Source organism: Stenella coeruleoalba (assembly GCF_951394435.1).
Source record: "Stenella coeruleoalba genome assembly, chromosome: 20".
NCBI classification, from domain to species: Eukaryota; Metazoa; Chordata; class Mammalia; order Artiodactyla; family Delphinidae; genus Stenella; species Stenella coeruleoalba.
Window position 1 is genome coordinate 55196850 of NC_137166.1, and position 26961 is coordinate 55223810.

General features: G+C 48.6%; 1 protein-coding gene and 1 pseudogene across 21 annotated transcripts in view; one reads left to right on the forward strand and one right to left on the reverse strand.

Annotated features, from left to right (window-relative positions):
• LOC307178603 (leukocyte immunoglobulin-like receptor subfamily A member 6) overlaps nt 1-24116 on the reverse strand; it is a 31875-nt pseudogene extending 7759 nt beyond the window's left edge. Inside the window, exons 1-6 of the transcript XR_013831804.1 lie at nt 24083-24116; nt 23888-23923; nt 23420-23704; nt 22970-23272; nt 22446-22742; nt 21881-22183 (exon numbers count right to left, since the gene is read on the reverse strand). The product of XR_013831804.1 is annotated as a leukocyte immunoglobulin-like receptor subfamily A member 6 (transcript). The remainder of the gene's footprint in view (nt 1-21880; nt 22184-22445; nt 22743-22969; nt 23273-23419; nt 23705-23887; nt 23924-24082) is intronic.
• CDC42EP5 (CDC42 effector protein 5) overlaps nt 1-26961 on the forward strand; it is a 231634-nt gene that overhangs the window by 171403 nt on the left and 33270 nt on the right. For 15 of the 20 annotated variants that reach the window (XR_013825239.1, XR_013825240.1, XM_079906965.1 and 12 more), the window contains one exon: nt 3030-3163. The exons of 3 other annotated variants lie outside the window; for them this stretch is intronic. The gene's annotated coding sequence lies outside the window, so the exon portion shown is untranslated. Of the gene's footprint in view, nt 1-3029; nt 3164-13127; nt 13892-14471; nt 14548-26961 lie in introns of those variants that run through there. 2 more of the 20 variants (XM_079906962.1, XM_079906966.1) reach the window with 2 other exon arrangements.

The following is a 26961-nucleotide window of genomic DNA, read 5'->3' on the forward strand; positions in this document are numbered from 1 at the left end:
TTCTGAAACACGTACCCACAGACACATGCAGAAAAAGAGAAAGAAAGTTCCCCAAATGGAGAGGGAACCAGACCAAAGAAGAGGGAACTAGGCTGAGTGGCCCCCGCTGACCGGGATCATCAAGGGGGTCATAGGGAGGAGGTTCCCACCTGTGTGGACAGAGAGAGGGACCCAGGTCCTCACAGGCAGGGAGGGGTCAGGGCTCCAGGTGGAGGTTGAAGCTGCGGCCCCACTTCCCCGCCTTTCTGGACGGGCACTGGGATAGCTCTGCTCACTGCCCCAAGCCCGTGGTCAGCATTGAGCCACCTCCCCTGTGTGGCATGAAACAGACTCAGTCCACGATTGTCAGCCCTGGGCGTCCACCCTCGTGAGAGTGTGAGGGTCCCATTGCAACATCCCTGAGGCCACAGCTGTGAGCAGATGCTAAGTCTGAGACGGTGGGCAGCACGGGGCAGAGCAGCTGCAGCAGTCGCCCCTGGTCAGCCTGACTCCCAGGACAGCCCCGGGAGAAGCCTTCTAGGAGACACCAGGGGTGTGAGGGCAGAGCCTTTAACAGGAATGGACATCACAGTGACCCTAGTAATGATGACAGTGCTACGGACAGCCGTCTGCTGACGAATGGGGGTGTCCTAGGCAAGGAAACAGAATCAGTAGGAAACCAATAAAGAGGTGAAAAAAATGTAGATCATACTTGATGTGAATATCTTGATTGTATGACAACACAATTAGTGACTTTGCTGAAATAAAAATATGAAAAAAAGAATCAGTAGGGAAATATGACAGTCGATTTAAATTAAGCGTGTTTAAGTATCTGAAAAATAAAGGGAGGCAACCATATGGATTATTTTATAGAAGAAAGGGCAGTTATTAAGAGCTAGAAAAGGTAGAGATGACAAATCCAGTAGGATGAACACATTAAAAAACGTCACCCCATCAAGGACAAGACAGCTGAGGGACCAGTTATGGAATTGAATACAATATCGAGGAAATGTTCCACAATGAAGGTTTGAGAGACCAGAAATGGAAATTCAAGATACTTGGGGAATAGAATGAGGAGGGCCCACGTCATATCTATTGTAAGTGTCAGAAGGAAAGGTCGTGACGTATAACAACGGCCAAAGAAATGAAGAATTGAACATTTTTCAGAGATGAGGACAGGCCACCTAAGTGCTAGGACGCCTGTATTTAAAAGTGACATCTGTATCTTGACCCTTCATGGTAAATTAAGAAAATGAAGGTTAAATTAAAAAAAAAAAGTATCTCAGAGTGAATTGTACGCTTCGAAATGGTTAATTCTATTTTGTGAACATTTCAACTGAAAAAAATCAAGGACGACTGTCCTGAGGCCCTACAAATGTCCTGAAACTACTTCCTGTAGAAAATGCAAATTACCATTAAGAGAATGACAAGCTCATTGGGACCAGACTACCCCGTACCCAAGGTGATGCCAGAAGATACTGGAGAAATACCTTCAGGGAATTAATTGGGAAGAATTTTACACTGAGCCAAATTATTTTTAAGGGACAAAAGTGAAAGGCTAATCAGAGGGTGAATCCCTAACTGCGAGGAGGTTCCAGCAACCACATGTGACCTGTGGGAGCTGTTTCCATTCCGCCAAGCCCACCACGTCAGGCTGCGTCTTCCTGAGAGAGAAGGAGGGTTCTGGTGGGGATGGAGCCCTTACCCATCACCTGTATGTTCCTTTCCCAGTAGTTGAGTCACACACTTAGTTTGAAATAAGAAATGTTTCCAAGTAACTTGATAAAGAGAATGAGAGTGAAAGAAGGCATTTCCAGAGACGCAAGTTCTTAGATATTTTACTATTTTCACACTCAGTGAAAGGAATACTAAGAGATGTAATGGAGAAAGTGAGGTGTCATATGAGAAAAAAATGGTATGAAAAGCACTGAAAAATTAACTAACACAACTAGTACACGCACCCACAGATGCACCCACACGTGTGCACACAGGCACACAGATGTGCACACGCACATGCACGTATATAGAGTACCCAGATTTCAGGTGAAGTATAATGAGAACATTGTCTTCTCTAATGGAGGAGGAGAATGCATAGCTGTTTAGAAATAAAAATGTAAATACATATGTTAACATGGGAGTAACAGCCTAAAATTAGAGATGGAATAACTACCAATGTGCTTGGTGTAATTAAATGAAAGAAAACATTTTCAGCTTTATTGAGATATAAGTAACAAGAATTGTGTATATTTAAGATGTACAACTTAATGTTTTATTTTTAAAAAAGCATTTATTTATTTATTTATTTACTCGGCTGTGTTGGGTCTTAGTTGTGGCACGCAGGATCTTCGCCGTGGCAGGCGGGATCTTTCGTTGCGTGCGCAGGCTCCAGAGTGCATGGGCTCAGTAGTTGCAGCTTGTGGGCTTAGTTGCCCCGTGGCATGTGGGATCTTAGTTCCCTGACCAGGGATCCAACCTGCGTCCCAAGCAGTGGAAGGTGGATTCTTAACCACCGGACCGCCAGGGAAGTCCCACTTGATGTTTTTATATACACTTACCTTGTGATATAATCACCACAATTAAGCTAATTCACATATCCATGACCTCACATACTGAACATTTGTGTGTGAGTGTGTGTGTGGTGAGAACACTTAAGGTCTATCCTGTAAGCAAATTTCAAGTCTACGATGGAATATCGTGAACTGTACTCACATCACCGTACATCACATCTCCAGAAGTGACTCGACTGCGTAACTGAAACTTTGTTCCCCGTGACCAGCATCTCCCCACTGACCCCTTTCCCAGCCTCTGGCAACTACCATTCTCCTGTGTTTCTGAGTCTGATTATTCTAGATCCCCCAGGGAAGTGAGCTCGGGCTGTATTTGTCTGTCTGTGTCTGGCTTCTTTTTCTTCACATAATGTCCTCCAGTTTCATCCACGTTTCCCAAACGGAAGGATTCCCTTCTTTTTAAAGACTGAATAATATTCCAGTGTGTGTGTGTGTGCGCGCGTGCGTATCTCACATTTTCTTTATCTCTTCATCTTTCGACAGGCATTGAGGTTGTATCCATATCCTGGCTAATGTGAATAATGCTGCAGTGAACATAGGAGTGCAGATATGTCTCCGAGATCGTGGTTTCATCTGCGTTGGCTATATACCCGGAAGTGGAATTGCTGGATCCTATGGTAGGTAGTTCTAGTTTTAATTTTTTGAGGAAACTCCGTACTGTTTTCCACAGTGGCTGCACCGATTTGTGTTCCCAGCAACAATGCATAGCGTTCTCTTTTCTCCACAACTTTGCCAACACTCGTTATCTTTTTTTTTAAATTAACTTATTTAATTATCTTTGGCTGCGCTGGGTCTTTGTTGCTGTGCGTGGGCTTTCTCTAGTTGCGGTGAGTGGGGGCTACTCTTCCTTGTGGTGCGCGGGCTCCTCATTGCGGTGGCTTCTCTTGTTGTGGAGCAAAGGCTCTAGGCCCACGGGCTTCAGTAGTTGTGGCTTGTGGGCTCTAGAGCGCAGGCTCAGTAGTTGTGGCACACAGGCTTACTTGCTCCGTGGCACGTGGGATCTTCCCCGACCAGGGCTCGAACCCATGTCCCCTGCGTTGGCAGGTGGATTCTTAACCACTGTGCCACCAGGGAAGCCCAACACTTGTTATCTTTTGTCTGTTTCATAACAGCCATTCTAACAGGTGTGAGGTGATATCTCATTGTGGTTTTGATTTGTATTTCCCTGAGGGTTAGTGATGCTGAGCACCTCTTCATGTACTGTTTGGCCATTGGAATGTTTCTTTTGAGAAATGCCTATTCAGGTCCTTTACCTGTTTTTTAAATTGGGTTGTTACTACTTTGCGTTGAGTTGTGTGAGCTCCTTGTATATTTTGACACGTAGCTCCTTATCAGATACATGGTTTGCAAATATCTTCTCCCATTCTATATGTTGCCGTTTCACTCTGTTGTCTGTTTCCTTTGCTGTGTAGAAGCTGTTAATATGATGCAATCCCCTTGTCTATTTTTGTCTTTGTTGCCTGTGCTTTTGGTGTCATATCCAAAAAACCATTGTCCAAACTCAGTCAAGAAGCTCTTCCCCTATGCTTTCTTCTTGTAGTTTTATGGTTTCAGTCCTTATGGTTAAGTCTCTGGTCCATTTTGACTTGATTTTATATATGGTGTGAGCTGAGGGTCCAGTTTCATTCTTCTGCATGTGGGTGTCTAGTTTTCCCAGCATCATTTATTGAAAGTACTATCCTTTCCCAATTGTGTGTTCTTGGCACCCTTGTGGAAGATAGCTCACGGAGCTTCTTTGAGACAGTTAGTTTGAACAGTTAGGCATCTGATAGACCTTCATCTGTTACGGTTTATGTCTTGCCTTCGGCAGTGTCACATTCCCTGATTCTTCATGCGTCTTACAGCTTTGCTTTGGTGTCTGTGTGTTGGAAGAAACAGCCACCTCTTCCAGTCTTTATGGTCGGAGTTTGCAGACCAGCCCAGTCAGAGATTCTGGAGCCTCTCAAACGTGTTCTGTGGACATGCAGCTCCACATCCCTCCCTCCTGGGGAAGGATTCCTAGCTGTGTGCCTTCACCGTGTCCCCGCTTCCCCTGGAGGAGTGCGGGGGATGGCGGGGGCTGGGGGCGGGCTCCATTTTCCTCCTCCTGAGGGAGAAGTCTCAGGATCGGTCCTCCTGTCCATCCTGCCAGGCTCTGCCGGCTACTACAGCGCCTGTCCCTCTCTTCCTCTTCTGCTGCCCCCACATGGGCCTGTGGCCTCGGGCTCTGAGTGAGATGAGAGGCCAGGAGGTCTGTGAGGCAGTGCCCGGAGCCTGGGGATGTGGGTGCAGCTTGACTCCCTCTGGCCTGGGCCGAACGGAGGAGGCTCTCAGCGCTGAGGGTGCCAGCTTGGGGGAGGGGGCACAGGGGGAGGGAACTGCTCCTCTTATCCTTTCGAAGTGGTTTTTCTTGGTTCTATGCTCATTCGAGGTGCCGCACCTTGCTAACTGGATCCTGCAGTTCGCATAAAATTTATTTTCCCCAAATACCGTACTTTTGTCACTGTTGATGTGCGGGGATGAGAGCTGGGACTTCCTCTTCTGCCATCTTGCCTAAAACGTTGATTAATTTTTCTAGAATGCATCCTAGTGAGACCAGAAATGGGAAAATAGAAACAATAGCTAATCTACACAGGAAATAAAATGAGAAGACTAAACAGATATCTGTCACAGTCTCTAATGAGAGAAATGAGAATGCCATTAGTCAGCACTTGAAGAGACCACAGACCTAGACACCAGGGCATCCTCCACTTAAGGGGACTAGGGTTCTCCCTCACCCGCAGTGGCGGCAAAATTACTTCTTTTTTTTTTTTTAAATAGAAGTATAGTTAATTTACAATGTTGTGTTAGTTCCAAGTGTATAGCAAAGTCATTCACTTATATATACATATTCTTTTTCAGATTCTTTCCGTTAAAGATTTTTATGAGATATGAGCATGGTTCCCTGTGCCATACAGTAGGTCCTTGTTGTTTATCTATTTTATGTAAAGTAGTGTGTATCTGCAAATCCCAAATTCCTAATTGATCCCTTCCCCCTTTATCCCCTTTGGTAACCATAAGGTTGTTTTGTGTGTCTGTGAGTGTATTTCTGTTTTATAAATAAGTTTATTTGCACCATGTTTTAAGATTCCACATATAAGTGAAATCACATGATATGTGTCTTTCTCTTTCTGACATACTTCACTTAATATGATAATCTCTAAGTCCATTCATGGTGCTTCAAATGGCATTATTTCATTCTTTTTTATGGCCGAGTAATATTCTATTATACATATATCACATCTTCTTTATCCATCTGTCGATGGACATTAACGTTGCTTCCACGTCTTGCCTATTGTAAATAGTGCTGCTAGGTACATTGGGGTGCATGCATGTTTTTGAATGAGAGTTTTTTCCAGATATCTGCCCAAGAGTGAGGTTGCAGGATCATAAGGTAACTCTGTTTTTAGATTTTAAGTGACCTTCACACTGTTCTCCATAGTGGCTGCAACAGTTTACATTCCCAGCAACAGCATTTATTATTTGTAGATTTTTGATGATGGCCATTCTGACCAGTGTGACGTGATACCTCACTGTGGTTTTGACTTGTGTTTCTCTAATAATTGGTGATGTTGAACATCTTTTCACATGCCTCTTGGCTATGTGTATGTCTTCTTTGGAGAAATGTCTATTTAGGTCTTCTGTCCAGTTGTGTTTTTTTTTGTGTGTGTGGTAGGCGGGCCTCTCACTGTTGTGGCGTTTCCCGTTGCGGAGCACAGGCTCCGGACGCGCAGGCTCAGCGACCTTGGCTCACGGGCCCAGCTGCTCCGCGGCATGTGGCATCTTCCCGGACCGGGGCACGAACCCGTGTCCCCTGCATTAGCAGGCGGACTCTCAACCGCTGCGCCACCAGGGAAGCCCTGGTTTCTTGATTTTTGAATATCAAGCCAATGTTGCATTCCTGGGATAAGCCCCACTTGGATGTGGTGTAGTATTTTAAAAGTATGTTGTTAGATTTGATTTGCTAATATTTTGTTGAAGACGTTTGTGTTTATGCTCATGAGGGAGACTGGCCTGCAAATTTTTGTTTCATTTTGTTTTCGTTTTCTTTACTTTTACTATGAGAGTTGGTCTGGCCTCATAAATTAATACAACATTTCCTCCTCATCTAGTTTCTAGAAGAGATTGAGTAGAATTAATATTATTGTTTTTACATGTTTTCTAGAATTTGCAAGTAAAACCATTTAGGCCTGGAGATTTCTTTGGGGAAATTTTAATCTAAAAATTCAATATCTTGAATGTGAGACTAGCAAACTGTTTTTAAAGTCTGACAATAACTCGTGTTAGTGAAGGTCTGGGACAAAAGGAATTACTCCACATTGTTTCTGGTTATACAAAATAAGACAGTCAATTAAATAAGAAATGCATCATTATCCCTTAGATTTTCAAATATGTTTATGCTACCCAGGAGATTTTTGCCATATAAAACCTAGAAGAACTTGCACATATAGACGATAAAATACTACAAGGATGTTTCCAGTATATAATACAGCAGGCAAAATTAACCAACTACAGTTCTTCAAGCTTCTAGGTAGAGGATGAATAAGTTCTGGGGATCTAATGCACAGCATTGTGATTATAATTAGCAGTAATGTAGTATATAGTTGAAAGTTGTTAAGAGGGTAAATCGTAAATGTTCTAATCCAAAATGTAGTGGCAAGATAAGGAAAGGTCTAATGACGTGCTTTGCACGTCAATACACCGTTTTTCCAACACCATTTATTTATTTTTAACGTCTTTATTGGAGTGTAGTTGCTTTACAGTGGTGTGTTAGTTTCTGCTTTATAACAAAGTGAATGAGCTATACATATACATATGTCCCCTTATCCCCTCCCTCTTGCGTCTCCCTCCCACCCTCCCTATCCCACCCCTCTAGGTGGTCACAAAGCACTGAGCTGACCTCCCTGTGCTATGCAGCTGCTTCCCACTAGCTATGTGTTTTACATTTAGTGGTGTATATATGTCCATGCCACTCTCTCACTTCATCCCAGCTTACCCTTCCCCCTCCCCATGTGCTCAAGTCCATTCTCTACGTCTGCGACCTTAGGTTCTTCAGAACGATTTTATTTTTTTAGATTCCATATATATGTGTTAGCATATGGTATTTGTTTTTCTCTTTCTGACTTACTTCACTTTGTATGACAGACTCTAGGTCCATCCACCTCACTTCAAATAACTCAATTTCGTTTCTTTTATGGCTGAGTAATATTCCATTGTATATATGACCAACACCATTTATTGAAGAGACTGTCCTTTACCCATTGTGTACTCTTGACTCTCTTGTCAAATATTAGTTGACTACACACGGGTCGGTTTATTTCTAGGATTTTCATTCTGTTCCGTTGGTCTATATATCTGTTTGTTGTTTTCTATTACCATACTGTTGTTTTTTTTTTTTTGTGGTACGCGGGCCTCTCACTGTTGTGGCCTCTCCCGTTGCGGAGCACAGGCTCTGGATGCGCAGGCTCAGCGGCCACGGCTCACGGGCCCAGCCACTCCACGGCACGTGGGATCTTCCCGGACCGGGGCACGAATCCGTGTCGCCTGCATCGGCAGGCGGACTCCCAACCACTGCGCCACCAGGGAAGCCCAGCATACTGTTTTAATACTATATCTTTGTAGTATATTTTGAAATCTGGCAGTGATTCCTCCAGCTTGTTCTTTTTCAAGATTCTTTGACTATTTGTGGTGCTTGTAGTTCTTTTTTTGCATTTTCTGTCATCTCTTGTCATATCAATTATACTTCTTTTTAAAATTGAAGTATAGTTGATTTACAATATTTTTAGTTTCAGGTGTACAGCATAGTGATTCTTTTGTGTGTGTGTGGATGTGTGTGTGTGATTTGCAGATTATATTCCATTATAGGTTATTACAAGATATTGGGTATAATTTTCTGTGCTATACAGTAACTCCTTGTTGCTTATCTATTATACATATAGTAGTTTGCATCTGTTAATCTCATAACAGATGAGATTTTAATTTCTATCCTGCCCCCATCTCTTCCCTTTGGTAACCATAATTTTGTTTGCTATATCTGTGAGTCTGTTTCTATTTTGTGTATAGATTTCTTTGTATTATTTTTCACATATAAGTGATATGATATGGTATGTGTCTTTCTCTGACTTGTTTAACTACACATACTATTGTCTAGTTCCATCCATGCTGCTGCAAATGGCAATTTTCATATTTTATGGCTGAATAATATTCCATTACGTATATATATGTATGTGTATATATATACCATATATATACCATATCTTCTTAATCCATCACCTGTTGATGGGCACTGTGGCTGTTTCCATGTCTTGGCTATGTGGCTTGTCTTGTAAATAGTGCTGCTATGAACACTGAGGTACACGTATCTTTTCACATTATGGTTTTCTCCAGACATATGCCCAGGCGGCTGGATCATGTGGTAGCTCCACTTTGAGGTTTTTGCGCATCCTCCTTACTGTTTTTCACAGTGGCTGCACCAATGTACATTCCCACCAAGTGTGTAGGAGGGTTCCCTTTTCTCCGTACCCTCTCCAGCATTTATTATTTGCAGTTTTTGACGTTAGCCCTGGTGACTGTACCGTGGTGATACCTCACTGTAGTTTTGCTTTACATTTCTCTAGTAATTAACGTTGTTGAGCATCTTTTCATGAGCCTGTTGGCTGTCTGTATGTCTTTGGGAAAATGTCTATTTAGTTCTTCTGCCCATTTTTTGATTGGGTTGTCTGTTTCTTTGAGTTTGAGTCACATGAGCACTTTGTGTATTTTGGTCGCATTGTTTACAAATATTTCCTCCCAGTGCGTATGTTGTGTCTTCATTTTGTTGATGGTTTCCTTTGCTGGGCAAAAGCTTTTAAGTTTGATTATGCCCCATTTGTTTATTTTTGCTGTTATTTCTTTTGCCTTGGGAGACTGATTTAAGAAAATATTAGTACAGTTGGGAGTTCCCTAGTGGTCCAGTGGTTAGGACTCAGCACTTTCACTGCCGTGGCCCAGGTTCAAGCCCTGGTCGGGGAAGTAATATCCTGCAATAGGCGCGGGACGGCCAAAAAAATAAATAAGGCTATGAAAATATTGGTACAATTTATATCAAAGAGTGTTTTGCCTATGTTCTCTTCTAGGAGTTTTATAGTGTCATGTCTTTTTTAAAAAATTTATTTATTTAATTTATTTATTTTTGGCTGTGTTGAGTCTTCGTTGCTGCGCAAGAAATTTCTCTAGCTGCAGCGAGCGGGGTCTGCTCTTCACTGTGGTGTGTGGGCTTCTCATTGCAGTGGCTTCTCTTGTTGCAGAGCACGGGCTTTAGGTGCGTGGGCTTCAGTAGTTGTGGCACGCGGGCTCAGTAGTTGTGGCTCGCGGGCTCTAGAGTTGTGGTGCACGGGCTTAGTTGCTCCGCGGCATGTGGGATCTTCCCAGACCAGGGCTCGAACCCGTGTCTCCTGCATTGGCAGGCGGGTTCTTAACCACTGCGCCACCAGGGAAGTCCTATAGTGTCATGTCTTATATTTAGGTCTTTAAACCATTTTGAGTTTATTTTTGTATATGGTGTGAGGGAGTGTTCTAATTTGATGACTTACATGTAGCTCTCCAGTGAATCCCACCGCCTCCCTGACCCGAAAATGAGAGGCCACCTTCACTCTGCCCTTCATATTGTGGGGCTGATTCCATAGGTGCCGTGATGACTCTAAGTGCTCCTAGGAATCAGCACCCAGACAGAGGCGAGGAGGGCACCTGCTCTTCTCTCCCTGTCTCAGCTGGGCATCTTCCCCTTCATGCATTTCTTCTCACTATGACCACCCAATAGGCACCAGTGACCTCAGTTATACTTGAGACATGAAGCCCCCTCCTTCCTTCATCTCCACTCCCAGCCCCAGGTCCAGTGGGAAGCGACCCTTCTGTAAAGGTTTAGTGGGGAAGGGTTAACAGAAGTTCAGGCCAGGACTGGGGAGACTGTGTCTCTTCTAGGCTAAGAGGAAGGACTCTGTTACTCAGCAGACATGGCGTTCGTGCATGTGGGTGAGAGTCTGCAGGCCCCCAGTGCTGCCTGGAACAAGGACAGAAGGAGGATGTGGCGCGTGTCTGGATCCTCATGTTGTTCTTAGCTCCACGTCTTCCCTCAAAGTTCAGAGCTTCCGCTCTTCTGTCTCCCTTCTGCACACACCTAGCACTGCCTGGACCCTGGGGTGGGGTGAGTGGAGTAGAGGGAGAGGGACTCCCCCTGTATTGTCCCTCCCTCCGTGGGGTGGGGCCACCTGTGGCTGACGTCCCTGCGTCCCCCTTCTTCTCCTCCAGCTCAGAGCTCCCCTGGGACAGGGCTGTGAGCCGAGGGTCTGGCTCCTCGATGGATATGGGGAGGGGGCTCCTCGCCTGAGAGCAGGAGCTCCAGGGGTCGCTGCGCTGTGACCTCAGGGAGGGGGAGGTGCTGAGTGAGCTGTAGCACGTGTAGGTCCCACTGTGGGCTGAGGTCACAGGACTCAAGGTGAAGTTGTTCTGAAAGGGTGGAGCCGTGTTCTGCAGACGAAGGTGCTGGAGAGGAGTGAGTGACCCCTCCTTGGACAGATAGAGGGGATCGGACCAGACCTCAGAGCCACACTGCAGGGTCACGTTCTCTCTGCAGGGTTCTGAGGCCTACAGCTGGGCTGAGAGGGAGGGTTTCCTGTACATTCCTGGGGGCGAGGAAGGTCGTGATGTGTACAGAGCCACACCCAACACACCCTTGACCCTGAGCTGAGGGACCACCATCCTCTCTCCAGGGACCCTGTCTGTGACCCCCTCTCAGCTGCTCTCAGCCCCTCTGTGTGGGTCTCTCTTATCTCCCGGCACCCGCTGCATTTTTCTCACTCACTCTCCCTGGACCACTGCCCTGTCTCAGTGTCTGCTCTAGGACCCCTCCCAGGACCCCATCACCACCAGGGGTGGCTCTGGGCCCAGCACCCTGACAGCACAGTCAGGACGTGGGGCAGGACAGGGGCTGCTCACCGGCGATCAGCCTGTCTCCACGGAGCACGAGAGAGCCCGGCTAGGCTGAGACGGAGGGCTCCTTGTACACCCCTGCAGAGAAGGGACAGTGGCACCGAGGGGGACGCACAGCCCACACTGCTCACTGGGGCTGCAGTGAGAGCTCTCCTGGTCCCTCCCAGGCCTCCCGCCAGTGGTTCTACCCCAGGAGGCCACTGCCCCTGACCCCCCATCACCCCAGGGCTCACTGGGCACAAGGCTCAGGTCAGGGGTCCAGGAAACGGTGGGGCTGGGGGCCCTCACCTGTGACCTGGCGATGCAGAGGGTGACTGGGGTGTGACCACACATGTGCAGGGAGCTGGGAGAATCATAGCATCCGCAGGTTCCCCCACGGGAGGAGTTTAGGGCGCCCACAGGGCACACCGCCTGTCCTGTCCCATGGGTCCTCGATTTCCCGCGTCGGGCGGGTCAGCGCCGCCCTCCTTCAGCAGGTGCAGAGTGCCCGCTGCAAACTGTGAGCTGCCAGGGACACGCCCCCTCCTGAGGCCGCCACAGGGCGCGGCTGCTGAGAGGGAGGGGAAGGGGCTGGGTTAAAGGGGGGCCTTCAGCCCGCTCACCGCAGGTGTGGGCTGTGAGGGGAGACGTCCGTGCCCCTGAGCCCACACTCTTCTCCCTCTGCCTGTAAGGACGCTGCCGCAGTGGGAGGGGACCCGGGTCCTCCCTGCTACCTGTCCCCACCAGGGGCAGGGGGTCACTCCACTCTGACCTGTCTTTCCTGCAGTGATAGACACACTGGTACTGCCCTGCAGTGCTTGAGCTCGAGGATTCAAAGGGGAGACTGGCCTTGTTACTGGAGTCCTGTGGGGCCTTAGCCTCCCAGAGTCCAGAGGGCCTCTCTCTATACAGACGGTAGACATCAGCCCTCAGAGACCCCGGAGACAAGATGGTCACAGGGCTTCCCTTGGTGACCATGACACCTGGGTCAGCCCAGATGGAGGGTTTGGGGAGGACCCCTGGAAAGGGATCAGACCTGAAGAGTTAGGGGTGCCCTTCTCCTGTTAGTTTCCCCAGCTGTCATTTCCCAGGCCCCTCCCAGACAGGTCAGCATCATTTCAGACCTGCTGAGTTCCCCCCAGATGACCAGGGGGTTGTTGGGTTGAAGCAGGAGGTCTGGGGGGCCTCACTTACCTGGACCTGGATCCACGGGCCCTGACTCAGCCCTGGGAGAGAGTTCCCTGTGAGCGCCCATCCCCCAGCACACATCATAGATGCTCCAGGCCTGGTCTGTGCCCTGAGTTCTGGGGTCAGATCTGGGGCTGAGCACATCCTTCCTCCCCCACAATTTCTGCCCCCACTGATCTCCTGAGACCTGGGGTCTCTCAGCTTCAGACCTGGGAGGAGAGGGGCCCCCTCCCCGCTCCCTTCCCCAAAGCTCACCGAGGCAGAGAAGGGCAGTGAGGGTCGGGGTCGTGGCTGTGCCTCCCATGGTCCCCAGCCGTGCTGGTGTCTCACAAAGTCCACAGAGCCAGCAGGACAGACAGATGCACGGGGGGTGACAAGGTGCAGGCTCTGTGTGACACGTCGGGTTCCTTCATAGCAGCCGCTCAGAAAGAGGAACAGCCCCCCAGGCCCTCACGCTGCTCTGCCTGCAGGATGGGGCCCAGGAGACAGCAGGCTCTGGGACCTTCCAGACCACATGTGGGTCTCACCAGACCCCACGCACTCTGCCTCTCCTCGGGCCAAACCCAAAGCCAGAGAGTGACACTCGTCCCGGGACAGGAAGTTGAGGATGCAGGGCAGGGCCTAGGAGCAGCCCAGTTTTAGCTCCGCCCAGGGCGCGGAGAGGGCTCCAGGGCGGTTAACAAGCTGCCCAGTGGCTGCAGGGACAGGCTGCAGGCAGAAGCCCTGAGCCCAGAGGGGCTCCTCACAGGCCGCTGGGCTCCAGGGGCTCCTAGTGGTGCCTGAGGCTGAGCCTTTGGAAGAGACACTCGCCCAGCCCAGCCTGGGGGCCGAGCAGCCTGCGGAGGTTGGTCAGGCGGTCGCCCATCTTCTTGATGAGCTTCACCTGCTCATCCAGGAAGTGGCTCCAGGAAGTCCAGAGGTGGAGTCTGCGCGGGCAGAGCCCAGGGCCTGCGGACCCACAGGGCCTGGCGCAGGTTCTTCTCCGTCAGCCGGGCGGCTTCCACGGCGTCCTGGGCTTTCCCCACGCTCCTGGGACGGCTTCGGCACGTCCTGGAAGAGGGCGCGGCCACAGCGCTGCTTTTGCCTTTTCCAGTGGGCTCGGGCCCTCCGGCTCCTCCTCGGCCCGTTCGCGAAACGGTGTCTCACGCCCTCGCGAGCTGCTGCGTCGTGTGGGAAGAGAAGCGCAGAGACAGGTAGGTGTGGGAGAGCGGCAGACGCACGTTACCAGGCGGGTGACTGCGGCCTCCACCTGGCGGAGTAATTGTGACGAATCTGGGAGCTCTTGCTTGGTCGGCAGTAAGGAGCTAAGCTCAGAAAATGGTGTTGGCTGTTCCCGGAGGGCGAGGAGAGCTGAGTGGGTGATTCCAAGGTTGTGACTGGCAAAAAGGTTGGAGGGTGGTCCGAGTCTGGAGGAAGGGGCGCCCTTGGGTCTGTTCAGTCCAAACATTGTGGAAGCAAGAGACACATGCGTGGCACCGCCCAGCGCACTGCTTGGTTCCAGTTCTGATTTTGGTTTTCATAGAACCTGTGTGACCTTGGAGAAGCCCCTTCCCTTTCCCGAGATGCTGAAAATGCAAAATTTGTTCCTTCCTTCCAACGTTTATTGAGCAGTTACTATATCCAGACATGAGATTCATTGGTGACGGTGACCGATTCTTTCCCTGGACTCACGGAGCTCTGATGATGACACCAGACAATACCTATTTAGACAATAAATAATTTGGGTCTAGTTTTGTTCAGTTGTACAGAAGGAGAAAAACAGTGAGGCACAGTGACAGGTGGAAGCCCAGCAACCTTGTGATGGAAGTGCGGGGACCTTCTGGAGAAGGAGAGACCCAAGCTGATAGAGGTTAGCACAGGAGTGGTGAGGGCCCGGCACCCTGGGCCGGGAAGAGGGGGAGCTGTTCTGAGCACTGGAGTTCAGGGGATGCAGGGCCCTGGTCCTACAGGGTCTAGTGCACCCTGCAAGTGTGCCTGGATTTTATCCTCGAGACAAGAGGGTAATTTTCCGGAAAGGAAGGTATGAACACACAGCTGTGCTGAGATGGTCGTCGCTCCACAGGGATTGGACTGTGGGAGGACTGTGGTGGTAATAAACAGTGATAGAGCTCCGGCACCATCTGACCACTAGGTGATGAGTGGGTCAGTATCTGAGTGGTTGATGAGGTTTTCTTCTGTAACCCTTCCAGAAATCCTACAACAAAATACATTCGCAGTTGAGTGGGATGAATCAGGAAGACTTCTAGGTGGTTTGGAAAGGGGTCTGTGGTTTTCATAATCGGCTCAAAGATGACCCCTTGAGAAGACACAAGTGTGGTGAGAACTCAGGTGTGCGTCTGGGGAGGGGAGGTGGGTAACTGGGAGGAGCTTGCTTTGAGGTAGGAGTTAGCTTCGCTGGTCCTGAGAGGTCAGCCCCTTCTGATCGTCAGCCTCAGGGAATGTCATGTGGAGATACTTGGAATTTACTTGAAGGCAGGTGGAGACCCTGGAAGAATTATTTTTAGGGGAGGGTCCTGCAGTAGATCAGGTTGGGGCCATGAGAATCAAATTCCTCAGCTGGGAGTGAGGCCCTTGGGTGGAAGAGCCAGGAAGGAGGTGCTGGGTTGCAGCAACCAGTCCTGAGTCTGCCGCCGAGCTTGACTGTGGTGCTGGACCAGGGTCATGGATTCGCGGGGCTTCGGGCCAGGGCTGTTGGATGGGTTCATTGTATGTGAGGTGGAAGCGGGTGAAGCACTGAGGGCTCCTCCGCTGTCTGCCTTGCTTGTCTAGCGGAGCCGGTGGGGCTGTCACAGAACGGATGACCCCAGGGGAGAAGGAGGCTCGGGGGGATATTTCTAATCCTGTCAACTGACACACAGGAACCACCACCTGCCTCCTGCACTGGGAACGCGGTTTTGTTTCTCACAGACCCTTCCTCTCTGACTTCCTTGTTTCTATCCACAGCAGCACCTTCTGGTCATTCCTCTCCATCCAGACCTCTGAGTCGTTTCTGCTCCTCCCCACCTCTTGTCCCCCAGACAGTAACTCTTTTTTTTTTTTTTTAATAAATTTATTTATTTACCTATGGCTGCGTTGGGTCTTCGTTGCTCCCTGCGGACTTTCTCTAGTTGCGGCGAGCGGGGCTACTCTTCATTGCGGTGGCTTCTCTTGTTGCGCAGCTCGGGCTCTAGGCGCGCGGGCTTCAGTAGTTGTGGCTCGCGGGCTCTAGAGCGCAGGTTCAGTAGTTGTGGCTCATGGGCTTAGTTGCTTCGCGGCCTGTTTGATCTTCCCGGACCAGGGCTCAAACCCGTGTCCCCTGCATTGGCAGGCAGATTCTGAACCACTGCACCACCAGGGAAGCCCTATTTTTAGTTTTTTTAAAAGACCTCCATACTGTTCTCCATAGTGGCTGCACCAATTTATATTCCCACCAACAGTGTAGGAGGGTTCCCTTTTCGCCACACATTCTCCAGCATTTATTATTGGTAGACTTTTTGATGATGGCCGTTCTGACCGGTAGAGGTGATAACCTCACTGTGGTTTTGGTTTGCATTTCTCTAATAATTAGTGATGTAGACCGTCTTTTCATGTACCTGTTGGCCATCTGTATGTCTTCTGGAGAAATGTCTGTTTAGGTCTTCTGTCCATTTTTAACTTGGTAGTTTGTTTTTTGATATTCAGCTCCATGAGCTGTTTGTATATTTTGGAAATTAATCCCTTGTTGGTCCCAACGTTTGCAGATACTTCTCTCAGTGAGTAGACCGTCTTTTCATTTCGTTCACAGTCTCCTTTGCTGGGCAAAAGCTTTTAAGTTTAATTAGACCCCATTTGTTTATATATATATTTTTATTTCCATTACTCTAAAGAGACAGATCCAAAAAAAATATTGCTGTGATTTATGTCAAAGAGTATTGTGCCTATGTTTTTCCCTAGGAGTTTTATAGTATCTGCTCTTACATTTAGGTCTTTAATTGATTTTGAATTGTTTTTTGTATATGGTGTTAGAGAATGTTCTAATTTCATTCTTTTACACGCCGCTGTCCGGTTTGCCTAGCACCACTTGTTGCAGAGACTGTCTTTTCTCCATTGTATATTCTTGCCTCCTTTGTCGAATACTAAAATTGACCATAGGTGTATGGGTTTACTTCTGGGCTCTCACATCTGTTCCATTGATCCTTGGGTCTGTTTTTCTGCCAATATCATTCTCTTTTGATTACTGTAGCTTTGTAGTATTGTCTGAAGTCTGGGAGGGTTATGCCCCCAGGTTTGTTGTTTTTCCTCAGGATTGTTTTTGCAATTCTGGGTCTTTTGTGGTTCCATATAAATTTTAGGATTATTTATTCTAGTTCTGTGAAAAATGTCATGGGTAATTTGATAGGTATTGTGTGAAATCTGTAGATTGCTTTGGGTAGTATGGCCATTTTACCTGTATCAGTTATTCCAATCTGAGAGCGTGGGATATCTTTCCATTTCTTTGAATTATCTTCAGTTTCCTTTATCAATGTTTTATAGTTCTCAAAGTATATGTCTTTCATCTCCTTCATCAGGTTTACTCCTAGGTATTTTATTTGTGATGCAATTTTAAGAGATTGATATTTTACATTTTTTCTGATATTTCACTGTTAGTGGAATGAAAAGCAACAGATGTCTCTGTGTTAGTCTTGTATCCTGCTACCTTGCTGAATTAACTTATCAGTTCTAATAGTTGTTGTGTGGAGTCTTTAGGGTTTTCTATATGGAGTATCATGCCATCTGCATGCAATGACACTTTCACCTCTTTGCTTCCAATTTGAATACCTTTTTCTTTTTTCTTGTCTGATTGCTGTGGCTAGGACTTGCAATACTATGTTGGACAGAAGTGGTGAGAGTGGGCATCCTTGTCTTGTTCCACAATTCAGCTGGAAGGCTTTCAGCTTTTCACCATTGAGTATTATGTTGGCTGTGGGTTTATCATAAATAGCTTTTATTATGTTGAGATATGTCCCCTTTGTACTCACTTTGGTGAGTGTTTATCATGAATGGGTGTTGAATTTTATGAAATGTTTTTTCTGCATCTATTGAGATGATCATGTGGTTTTGTGTTTTTTTTTTTTTAAACATCTTTACTGGAGTATAATTGCTTTACATTGTTGTGTTAGTTGCTGCTGTATAACAAAGTGAATCAGCTATGTGTATACGTGTATCCCCATATCCCCTCCCTCTTGCGTCTCCCTCCCACCCTCCCTATCTCGGCCCTCTATGTGGTCACAAAGCATGAACTGATCTCCCTGTGCTATGAGGCTGCTTCCCACTAGCCATCTATTTTACATTTGGTAGTGAATATATGTCAATGCCACCCTCTCGCTTAGTCTCAGCTTACCCTACCCCCTCCCCGTGTCCTCAAGTCCATTCTCTACGTCTGCGTCTTTATTCCTGTCGTGCCCCTAGGTTCTTCAGAACCTTTTTTTTTTTAGATTCCATATATATGTGTTAGCATATGGTATTTGTTTTTGTCTTTCTGACTTACTTCACTCTGTATGACAGACTCTAGGTCCATCCACCTCACTACAAATAACTCAATTTCATTTCTTTTTATAGCTGAGTAATATTGCATTGTATATATGTGCCACATCTTCTTTATCCACTCATTTGTCGATGGACACTTAGGTTGCTTCCATGTCCTGGCTATTGTAAGTAGTGCTGCAGTGAACATTGTGGTACATGACTCTTTTTGATTATGGTTTTCTCAGGGTATATGCCCAGTAGTGGGATAGTTGGGACATATGGTAGTTCTACTTTTAGTTTTTTTAAGGAACCTCCATACTGTTCTCCATAGTGGCTGTATCAATTTACATTCCCACCAACAGTGCGAGAGGGTTCCCTTTTCTCCACACCCTCTCCAGCATTTATTGTTTGTAGATTTTTTGATGATGGCCATTGTGACTGGTGTGAGGTGATACCTCATTGTAGTTTTGATTTACATTCCTCTGATGATTAGTGATGTTGAGCATCCTTTCCTGTGTTTGTTGGCAACCTGTATATCTTCTTTGGAGAAATGTCTATTTAGGTCTTCTGCCCTTTTTTGGATTGGATTGTTTGTTTTTTTGATATTGAGCTGCATGAGCTGCTTATATATTTTGGAGATTAATCCTTTGTCAGTTGCTTCATTTGCAAATATTTTCTCCCATTCTGAGGGTTGTCTTTTCGTCTTGTTTATGGTTTCCTTTGCTGTGCAAAAGCTTTTAAGTTTCACTAGGTCCCATTTGTTAATTTTTGTTTTTATTTCCATTTCTGTAGGAGGTGGGTCAAAAAGGATCTTGCTGTGATTTATGTCATAGAGTGTTCTGCCTGTGTTTTCCTCTAAGAGTTTTATAGTGTCTGGCCTTACATTTAGGACTTTAATCCATTCTGAGTTTATTTTTGTGTATGGTGTTAGGAAGTGTTCTAATTCATTCTTTTACATGTAGCTGTCCAGTTTCCCCAGCACCACTTATTGAAGAGGCTGTCTTTTCTCCATTGTATAGTCTTGCCTCTTTTATCAAAGATAAGGTGACCATATGTGTGTGGGTTTATCTCTGGGCTTTCTATCCTGTTCCATTGATCTATATTTCTGTTTTTGTGCCAGTACCATACTGTCTTGATTACTGTAGCTTTGTAGTATAGTCTGAAGTCAAGGAGTCTGATTCCTCCAGCTCCGTTTTTCTTTCTCAAGACTGCTTTGGCTCTTCGGTGTCTTTTGTTTTTCATACAAATTGTGAAATTTTTTGTTCTAATTCTGTGGAAAATGCCATTGGTAGTTTGATAGGGATTGCATTGAATCTGTCGATTGCTTTGGGTGGTATAGTCATTAACAAGGTTGATTCTTCCAATCCAAGAATATGGTATATGTCTCCATCTGTTTGTATCATCTTTAATCTATTTCATCAGTGTCTTATAGTTGTCTGCATACAGGTCTTTTGTCTCCTTAGGTAGGTTCACTCTCAGGTATTTTATTCTTTTTGTTGTAATGGTAAATGGGAATGTTTCCTTAATTTCTCTTTCAGATGTTTCATCATGAGTGTATAGGAATGCAAGAGATTTCTGTGCATTAATTTTGTCTCCTGCTACTTTACCAAATTCATTGATTAGCTCTAGTAGTTTTCTGGTAGCATCTTTAGGATTCTCTATGTATATTATCATGTCATCTGCAAACAGTGACAGCTTTACTTCTTTTCCGATTTGGATTTGTTTTATTTCTTTTTCTTCTCTGATTGCTGTGGCTAAAACTTGCAAAACTATGTTGAATAATAGTGGTGAGAGTGGGCAGCCTTGTCTCGTTCCTGATCTTAGTGGAAATGATTTCAGTTTTTCATCATTGAGAATGATGTTGGCTGTGGGTTTGTCATATATGGCCTTTCTTATGTTGAGGTAAGTTCCCTCTATGGCTACTTTCTGGAGAGGTTTTATCATAAATGGGTGTTGAACTTTGTCAAAAGCTCTTTCTGAATTTATTGAGATTATCATATGGTTTTTATCCTGCAATTTGTTAATATCGTATATCACACTGATTGATTTGCGTATATTGAAGAATCCTTGCATTCCTGGGATAAACCCCACTTGATCGTGGTGAATGATTCTTTGTCCCCTGCATCAGCAGGCGGACTCTCAACCGCTGAGCCACCAGGGAAGCCCGAAGAGAGGATTTACACTGAAGAAAGAGACAAATGCCACACATCTGGGCTTTTTACAAAATGATAAATTCCTAAGCCCGTTTACCAGCACAGCAGCTGGCTGTCACTTCAAACGCCACGGTGTTCCTTCACACTAATGGTGTTTCTGGAGAAACGATGCCAGGTGTCATCTGACGAGGAGAGAAGGGCTTGAGGGGTCCAGAGAGAGTTTTAGGGAAGAGTTTTGGATTTATCTGTTCGAAACAGGACCCCAAGTTCACCCGTTTATTCAGTTACTTAAACGACATTCTGTTTCTGACTGAAGGGATGGAGGTCAATAGCACACAGCAGCCAATGTGGAAATTTAAAAAAACCAAATATATTACATGAAAGTGGGCCAGAGCATGAAGGTGTGTAAGGTGTGGACACAGACCTGCCATGTGGGATGTGCCTCACGTCACAGGGGTGAGAGGGGACGGGGCAGTCAGGGAGAGTCATCACTGGTGGGGAGGGAAGGCACCATGGTTATCCGAGGCCCAGTCCTCCACAGGGACTCCCAGGCCTCCTCCTGCACCCACACCACGTCTCTCCCTCCCTGGTCAGACAGTTCACACAACACGTGCTGCAGATTCTCTTCCAGAACCTCCTGGGCACATAAGGTGGTGACAGGGATCTACCACTCGGACGGTGCACGGTCCCCTCTCGTGTTCAGCTCCTGGCTGCATCTTGGGCTCCTCCGTGGCCGTGTTGAGCCTGAAAGAGCAGGATCCCGAGGCCCAGCAGGACGGAGCCGGCCATGCCCATCCGGATGAGAGTCTCCACTGTGTAGTCTTGGGGGTGTGAGGGTAGGAATTCTGGACGAGAGATCACACGGTCAGAGCAGATCCCAGTCACCCTAGACTCCAGGATGTCCACCCAGGGAACCTGCCTCTCCTTGACAGGACATGACCCTCGGAGCCCAGCCCCATATCTGAGTGATTTCATCACTCGTGGGATCTGACTTGTTTTGTGGCGGGTGGATGGTGTCAGCTGCTCATGAGAATCGTAAAGTGAGGGTGTGAGTGAGGAGTTGGAGAGACACGAGCCCTTCTCCTCGGTTCTGTGTTGTCAATGCCTCCAATTCTCATATTACAGCTTCTACACAGTTCCTTAATGAACTCTTCCTCTAATATGCCAGGTTCTCTCTGCTCTCCTCATTGGATTCTCTCAGCCGCCATGTGTTCTTTGAATTCAGAACCTGCTTTGGAATCACTTTGGAACAGAGTTGGCTGTGACCCCGGTGCTCAGGATCAGTGAGAAAAGTGGTCTCTTAAGACAGAAATAATTGAGTGCTGTGTGTTCTGTGTTCAGTCTGAGATTGGACCCTATAATCTTATTCTCCTACTTCTGGGAGTTCCCACTGATTCAACAGCTGAGGACCCAGGATCCAGTGATGAGACTTTGGAGTCAGGGGCCATTGAATGTCTTCCTCTCTGGAGGCCCACTGTGTCCCCTCATTCATTACTACCTCAGACATTTCTGGGGACAGAGCCCTGAGCTGACTGAGTCAGAGAGGACAGGGCTGGGGCCCCTCACCTGAGACCGCGAGCTCCAGGGGGGCACTGGCGTGTGACAGCAGGTAGGGGTTACTGCTGAGTGAGCTGTAGCACCTGTAGGTCCCATTGTGGGCTGAGGTCACGGGACTCATGGAGAATTCGGCCTGGAAATGCCCACCTCGGTACTTTGATCTAAGACGCAGTGGGGGCCAGGCTGCCCCCTCCTTGGACAGAAGGAAAGTTTCATTTGTGCTCCTTGACTGACACAGCAGGGTCACGTTCTCTCCTGAGTCCACCACGGGGCCCGGCTGCACCGAGAGGGAGGGCGTGTCAGGGAATGACCCTAGAGAGAGGAAGGGGGGTGAGGGGCTGCCCGCCTCCTGGTTCTGAACTGCGACTCAGCTGGACCTCCCTGAGGCCCCTCATCTCTGTCTGTCTCTCTTTTCTCCGAGTCTCTCCCTCTCCCTGCCCACCCCCGTCTCTCTCTGTCTCCCTCCCTCCCTCCCTGGGGACCCCTCACGCCTGGTCCCAGCATCACCAGCTGGGGCGCCCCCGGCAGGGCCTATGCAGAGGCTGGGTCCCTGACTGACCCGCTGGCTCCTCACCTGCCACCAGGATGTCCAGGGGGTCACTGGGGGCCGACCACTCGGAGGAGAGGTTGTGTCCACCGTAGCATCTGTACCGGCCCGCGTGGGTGTCGGTCACCGGACCCAGGGGGAAGTCAGCCTGAGAGAGCCCAGCCTGGGGCTGCCGGCCCGGGTGCTGGGGGAGGGCCTGTCTCCCCTCCTGGGACAGAGCGAATCTGTCATAGCCGACGTCAGAGCGACACTGGAGGGTCAGGCTCTGTCCAGAGGCCACGACAGGGCCCTGCGGGGTCAGGAGGGAGGGCTTCCCAGACACACCTGGGGGAAGACCAGCCCTGGGCTGTAGGGGCTGGTTCCTACCATGAAGCCCCTTCTCCCGTCCTGGTCCCCAGGCCTCACTGTCGCTCACACTCTGTGTCTCTGTCCTGTGCGCCCCGCTCCCCCCTCACCCCACCCTCTCATCTGGGACAGTCCTGGGAGAAAAGCATCTAATAATCTGTCTCGTGCCTCAAAAAGTGCGTGAGGCCAGGGTGGGACCTCCTCACCTGGGAACAGGAGCTCCAGGGGGTCACTGGGGGCCGACCACACCTGGGGGGTGTCCCTGTAAAAGCCGTGGCATCTGAACATCCACCTGTGGCTGGGGGTCACGCGACCCACGGGGAACAGGGCCTGGGTCTGCCCATGGGGGCCTCGCTGTGCATCCAGGGTCCAGGAGGACTTGGGTTCTCCTTCCTTAGTCAGAATGAACCCGTGCAGTCCCTCCCATGAGCCACACTGGAGGGTCACGGTCCCTCCCGAGGTCACCACAGGGCTAGGCAGGGCTGAGAGGGTGGGTTTCCTGTGGGCCCCTAGGAGAGAAGGAGGGAGCTTGTGAAATGGGGCTCACACCCCCCTTTCCTTCTCCAGGGCTGTGCTGTGAGAGGGGCACACCCCTGAGAGCAGACCCCCTTCCTGAGGGCAGAGCCCGATGCTGGGACCCCCGAGTGTCCTCTCACCTGTCACCACCAGCTCCAGGGGGCCACTGCGCTCTGACCAGCCAGTGGGGCTGCGATAGTAACAGTGATATCTCCCTGCGTAGTCCTGTGTCATGTATGAGATGGAGAAGTTGCCCTTGTCCCCGGGCTCCAGTGAGGGCTTTCTGTACCAGGGAGGTGAGCTTCCCTCTTTATTCAGATGGAATTCCCGGACCCCCAGGGTCCCCTGACACCAGATGGTCACGGGGCTCCCCCAGGGGATCACAGAGCCTGGCTCAGCCCAGATGGTGGGTTTGGGGAGGGTGCCTGGAAGGACATCAGAGACTGGGTCACAAGACATCCTCACCCCCAGGTCCCCAGCTCTCAGCCCCCAACCTCCCAGACTCCCCCTCCTTCAGCCCAGAACTGCTGTTCCCCACCCCATTGCCTGGGGGTGGCCCCTTGTCCCCATGATCAGGAGGGAGGTGGGACACCTGGGGACAGACTCACCTGCCTGCACCTGGGTCCTCAGGCCCACACTCAGCCCTGGAAGGGAGACCCCTGTGAGAGGTCCGCCCTGAATCCTGAGCAGCGCCTCTCCTACCCGTGAGCCTCCTGAGTCCTGGGGTCTCCTGACAGAGCAGCCTGGCTGTGGGGAGGGGTCCGTCCCTGGCTGGGGCTTCCCCTCCCCCTCCTCCATCTCACCGAGGCAGAGCAGGGCCGTGAGGCTGGGGGTCATGGCGTCTCCTTCCTGTGGTCCAGGCGGTGCAGATGGAGGAGACCACGGTGCCCTCAGGACGGAGACCCGAGGGTGTGTCCACTGGGAGGCTGGTCCTCCCCGTCACGGGGCTGTCACGTCAGCAGCCCCACAGGAAGGGGAACTGCCCCTCCCCAGGAGCCTGGCACTAGTTTCCACAGGGCTCAGGCTGGAGTGGGCAGCGGCCTTCTGCAGGCTGCCAAGTCCCCGGACTCAGCCCCTCCCATCTTCCAAGCCCGCAGGCGCGTCTCTCCTTCTTCTGCTTCTGAGTCCCATTGACCTTGGCTCTGACCTTTGTACCTCACTCCTTCACTCATCAGGACCTTGGTGGTAACGTGGCCGCCCCCCCTCACCGGGTAATCCAGGACTGTCTCCTCATCTCCAGCACTTAGAAGGTGCCTTGGTGGGATCTTCAGGGGAAATTCAGGGCTCATCCTAAGAGTACAAAGTGATAATAATACAAATAGAACTCAGTATCCTTCTGCGCGGAGTAAGGTAGCGCAGGTAGTGAGTTTCGAAATCACGGTGACTTTCCTGCCCACCCCGTGTGAGCAGAGGGACAAGAGGACAGAGCCTGGGAGGCGACGCCGACTAAGGATACCTCGGGCAGGTGCCTGTCACCCCCAGCGCGGGTTTCGACACTAAAGGTTTCACAGGAAGCAGAGCAGCTGTTTCCCTACACGTCAGTCTCTGTTACCATCCCAAATGAGATGCGTGACGTCTCCTTTTTCAGAAAACAATTTCTGCGCGTCATAAACCCCAGATGTGAGCTCCAGACACAGTCCAAATACGCCATCAAGTGCCGTGAGCCCGACGCTGGCTTTCGAGCTGGACGGTCAGAAGATCAATGGTTCCCGCCCAAGGTATTTCCTCTCCCCCCACTTCAGTGGTTTGTGTTCATCTCCAAACGCTCCTAGATCATGGAGTCCTGTTTGGGTTAATGAGATTTAAAACGAATGGAGATGGGCTTCCCTGGTGGCGCAGTGGTTGAGAGTCCGCCTGCCGATGCGGGGGACACGGGTTCGTGCCCCGGTTCGGGAAGATCCCACATGCCGCGGAGCGGCTGGGTCCGTGAGCCATGGCCGCTGAGCCTGCGCGTCCGGAGCCTGTGCTCCACAACGGGAGAGGCCACAACAGTGAGAGGCCCGCATACCGCAAAAAAAAAAAAAAAAAAAAAAAAAAAAAAAAAAAAAAAACGAATGGAGATGTTGGGTTCTTTCCTTCACAGCCTTGGTCATACTGGGGTTGATGAGAGACGTGACTGAGGGCTCCTGAGGAAGGGCAGACCCTGCAGAGAAAGGAAGCGTGATACACACAGAGCAGGAGGTTTGCCCAAAGCACTTCCTGGTTAGATGCCAGTTGTGCATTTTGGGGTGGAATACCACTCAAGCCATATTGTCCTTGTTTCTCCTGTTTGGTGATTGGGTCTTTCCTGCCTTGGTTGATTCGGCATGCCCCAGGTTTCTCCAGAGTAAGGCTGTTATTTCCCCTTTGTAATTAATCACTGGTCCGTGGGGAGGTACTTTGAGAGTTTGTACGTATCATGCTCCTTATTAAATTTTCACTTTATAAGTTTAGCAGCTACTGACCCTATGCCATAGCAAAAGCTTCTCTTCTCCCAAATGCACCCATTCACGTGGAAATCACATTGTTTATAATATCCCAGTACTTTTAAATGCCTGTAAAATACGGCCAATCCTTCTTGTGTTTCTTCTGTCATAATAAGCAGACGCATCTAGACTTTCTTATTTCCTCACGACTCAGAGGCCGTATGGTGTGTTTTAATTTCTGGTTGATCTCGTCCCCACTACCCGCATAGCTCTTCTCTTTGTGCGTTTTCCTAAGTATTCTTACGTTTTTATTTTTCCATATGGAGCTTAGTATCAACTTGTCTAGTTCAAGAAGAAAAGCTTGTTAAACTCAAAAGCTTTTGCACAGCAAAGGAAACCATAAACAAAACAAAAAGACAGCCCACGGATTGGGAGAAAATATTTGTTGCAGATGATGTGACTGACAAGGGATTAGTCTCCAAAATTTACAAACAGCTCATGAGGCTTAATATCATCAAAACAAACAACCCAATGAAAACATGGGCAGAAGACCTAAATAGACGTTTCTCCAAAAAAGATATACGGATGGCCATGAGGCACATGAAAAGATGTTCAACATCGCTAATTATTAGAGAAATGCAAGTCAAAACTACAATGAGGTATCACCTCACACCAGTCAGAATGGCCATCATCAAAGAATCCACAAACAATAAATGCTGGAGAGGGTGTGGAGAGAAGGGAACCCTCCTGCACTGTTGGTGGGAATGTAAATTGGTGTAGCCACTGTGGAGAACAGTATAGAGGTTCCTTAAAAAGCTAAAAATGGAGCTACCATCTGATCTAGCAATCCCACTCCCGGACATATACCCTGAGAAACATATGGTCCAAAAGGATACTTGCACCCCAGTGTTCATTGCAGCACTGTTTACAATAGCCAAGACCTGGAAGCAACCTAAATGTCCATCGACAGGAATGGATAAAGAAGACATAGTACATATATACAGTGGAATATTGCTCAGCCATTAAAAAGAATGAAATAATGCCATTTGCAGCAACATGGATGGACCTACAGATTGGCATACAGAGTGAAGTAAGACAGAGAAAGTGAAATATCGTATGATATCCCTTATATGCGGAATCTAAAAAGAAATGATACAAATGAACTTATTAACAAAACAGAAACAGACTCACAGACTTGCAGAATGAACTTAGGGTTACCGGGCGGGGGGGGGAAGGATGGAGGGAAGGGATAGTCAGGGAGTTTGGGATTGACATGT